General features: G+C 32.2%; 1 long non-coding RNA gene across 1 annotated transcript; it reads left to right on the forward strand.

The window, feature by feature from the left end:
* Window positions 1–400: 400 nt before the first annotated feature.
* Window positions 401–2,421, forward strand: LOC139440829 (uncharacterized). Its single transcript, XR_011651072.1, has 3 exons — window positions 401–443; window positions 1,332–1,352; window positions 2,404–2,421. It is a non-coding gene; the product is annotated as an uncharacterized lncRNA (long non-coding RNA).
* The last annotated feature ends 481 nt before the right edge of the window (window positions 2,422–2,902 follow it).

Consider the following 2,902-nt stretch of genomic DNA (forward strand, 5'->3'; position numbering starts at 1 on the left):
CTAGAGAATTGTTAGGTTGTTATTTTCCCCCAGACCATGAGACTTATAAATTCTTTATTTTTCCAAACTATAGGAACAGCTGAACAAATACAAGCAACTCCAGCTGGTAATATTTTATTTATTATAATACAAATCATATTCTGCAGAATTAAAATACATTGTTTTAAATTGGGTTCACTTCTAAATATGTTTTCATTTTTCTAACTACACTAAGCTTAGCCTGTAGTTGAATGTTTTCTCTAAAGTTGGAATATAAAAAGTTTTTGGATATTTCTCCATAATTTGGCATAGAATACAGTTTATTCTAAACTTCATGAATGATGATATACTCTTTGTACCTTCTCAAATGAATTTGTTATACCAGAAGATATGTCAATAAGAATGTATTTCTTTTTATACAGGAACAGCTTCCCAGAACTAATGAAAACAACCACTTTCAATTGGTAATATTTTGCTTAATAAATTACACAATGATACTACATTTGAAGTTTAAGTACGTTTGTTTCTAAATAGCCTCACTCATTGGAAGAGATTTATTTCTCTCAAGGAGTTATTTCTCCCTCCCAACTCTTTGAAATGACTTCTATTTATCCATCAGTCTGAAAGATGAGAACTACTTGTCACTACTCTTTGAAATTGGCACTTTTCTATTCTGTCTGCTTCACTTGATGTGGGCATCACATTTATAACCATAAGCACTAAAGATGTGTTAATCTCTCTGGTTACATTGTTTCTCTTTTAATATTTTCTTAATTTTATACCTTATATCCAAGATTTGATTCTCAGATTCTATTTATATTTAAGCATCTCAAACTCAGCTACAACTATACTGCATTAGGCGAGGCATGTTAGAGATCTGATATAGTTTTATTTTGAAGAAGCCATTGGGAAAGTTACTAAATGTCTTTGGCAAAACACTCTTCTGCTATTCCGTGATCCTCTCATCTGTAAGATGAGTTTATCAGTAATGTGAAACAGGTACTGCCTCACATTCCATTGATTTCATATTATTTCTGAGGTTTTGACTTCATTTTAAAGCAATCACCAGTTACTATGAAATATATGCTGCCAAAAGAATTCTGATTCTTGTGAATATTGAGGCCAATTCTGTACCAGTTATGGAGCCCTCCAACCACTACTTGCCATTTAGTGAATCTTGTAAAGATTGTTGAGATTGCTCTATATGTCTTAGAAGAAATTGTCTCCAGGTAACACAATGAGCTAAAGTAGTGTCAGTTTCCAAATGTCTAACATTAAAAGTATTTTAAATAGGTTGCCTCTTCTGTCCTTGAAGTTTGAAAAGGTAATTCTGATTTTCCTTTTCTTTCCAGAGAGAGCCTACAATGAATCAGGTAAGTCAGTGTGTGTGCATGTGTGTGCATGCATGTGAACGTGTGCATGTATATGTGTATGTGTGTTTTAATACTGCCCCAAAAGACGGTCTGTTAGCAGTCAGTTTTAAGGGGGGGAGCTATTGGACTAGTTGCACTATGTACTAGTGCTGTGCTGATATTTCTTAGCTGTTGCCAAGTATTGGGCTCTGCGGTGCTGGTTAAAATGCTGCTGTGGAAGATCAAATCTGAGCTGCCACAGGAAAATGAAAGAATAATTCTATGCCTATCCCTGAGCAAAGAGAGTTTCAGGTCAACTTTTGAATTAGGACAATTCCAACTGTCTACTCTGTTGTCAAACTTTGACCTTTTATTTTCTATCGTACTGTGTAGTGGAAATAGTCTGAGTTTTAAATTTAGGCCTGACACCTTCTAATCATATGACCTTAAGCAATTTGTGTATTAACTTTGAGCTATGCTATCTAATTTGTGAAAAATTAATATGTACCTATCAACTTATTTTCTCCCAAACTCCCATATCCTGATTTTTGCAGTACTTTTTTGTGTATTTATTTATTTATTTAAATGTTTTTATTGTTATTTTTAAAGGCAGTAACTATGCATTCAATTCTCTGGCTTTCGTCTAATGATAGTTCAATTTATATACAACACACCAATTTTTTCAAAAAGCATTAAAGAAGGCCATGAAGTTTTCTCAATATGAATGTGATTAGAGAGAAAAATCTTTCCTTAAGATTTAAAACACCGAGGTTATCAATCAACTTTATGGTGATGGTTCTTCACTGTGCAGCAGATTTTACTCTTGATTTCTTTTGAAAGTTTCTAATTACTCATTGGCCAGGTAAGAGGAAAATAAAGGCAATTATTCACTTCATTTGAGTTCCAAACAGTACATGGCCTCAACTTTCATGTAATTATTAAACAAGAGTATGATAACTATATGCGTATTTTTCTTAGTGACAGTGTTTGGTGGTGATAATATATGTTATCATGCTATTTTTGTAGATTTAAGTCACAAAACTAATATTTTCCTTTCTTTATTGAGGAACAGGCTTACCTCTACATTGAGGTAAGTTCATTTTATTAACTTATTTTGTTATCAAATGATTTAATAAAAAGAAAACATCAGATACCATATTACTTTTAACATTTATATGGTCAGGTCACTACAGCAAATCTTGAAATGCTTTCATTATTTTTCTAATTTCAACAGAGTACATGTATCTTCCACATAAAATATAGAGAATTATGTTAATATATAGAAACAAATGAAATGTTAGGTAAACAGAAGTACCTTTTCCAAAATTTCAAAAAGAAAAATAATGTTTTGTCTCCAAAACTCTAGTGTTTAGAAGAAGCACTGGCTAAGAATCAGAGAATTGTTTTCTCTCTGTTACTGACATTTCCAAAAGCCAGATGTTTTGACTCTGGGTGAGGGGCCCTTCTTTTGAATTCAGTACCTTCATGGAAAATTAAATATAGAGCTAAATGACAAAAATTATTCTTTCCAGTCTAAATGCCCATGGGTTTATACATTATGTAATAATTTA

This window comes from Desmodus rotundus, chromosome 4, assembly GCF_022682495.2.
Source record: "Desmodus rotundus isolate HL8 chromosome 4, HLdesRot8A.1, whole genome shotgun sequence".
NCBI classification, from domain to species: domain Eukaryota; kingdom Metazoa; phylum Chordata; class Mammalia; order Chiroptera; family Phyllostomidae; genus Desmodus; species Desmodus rotundus.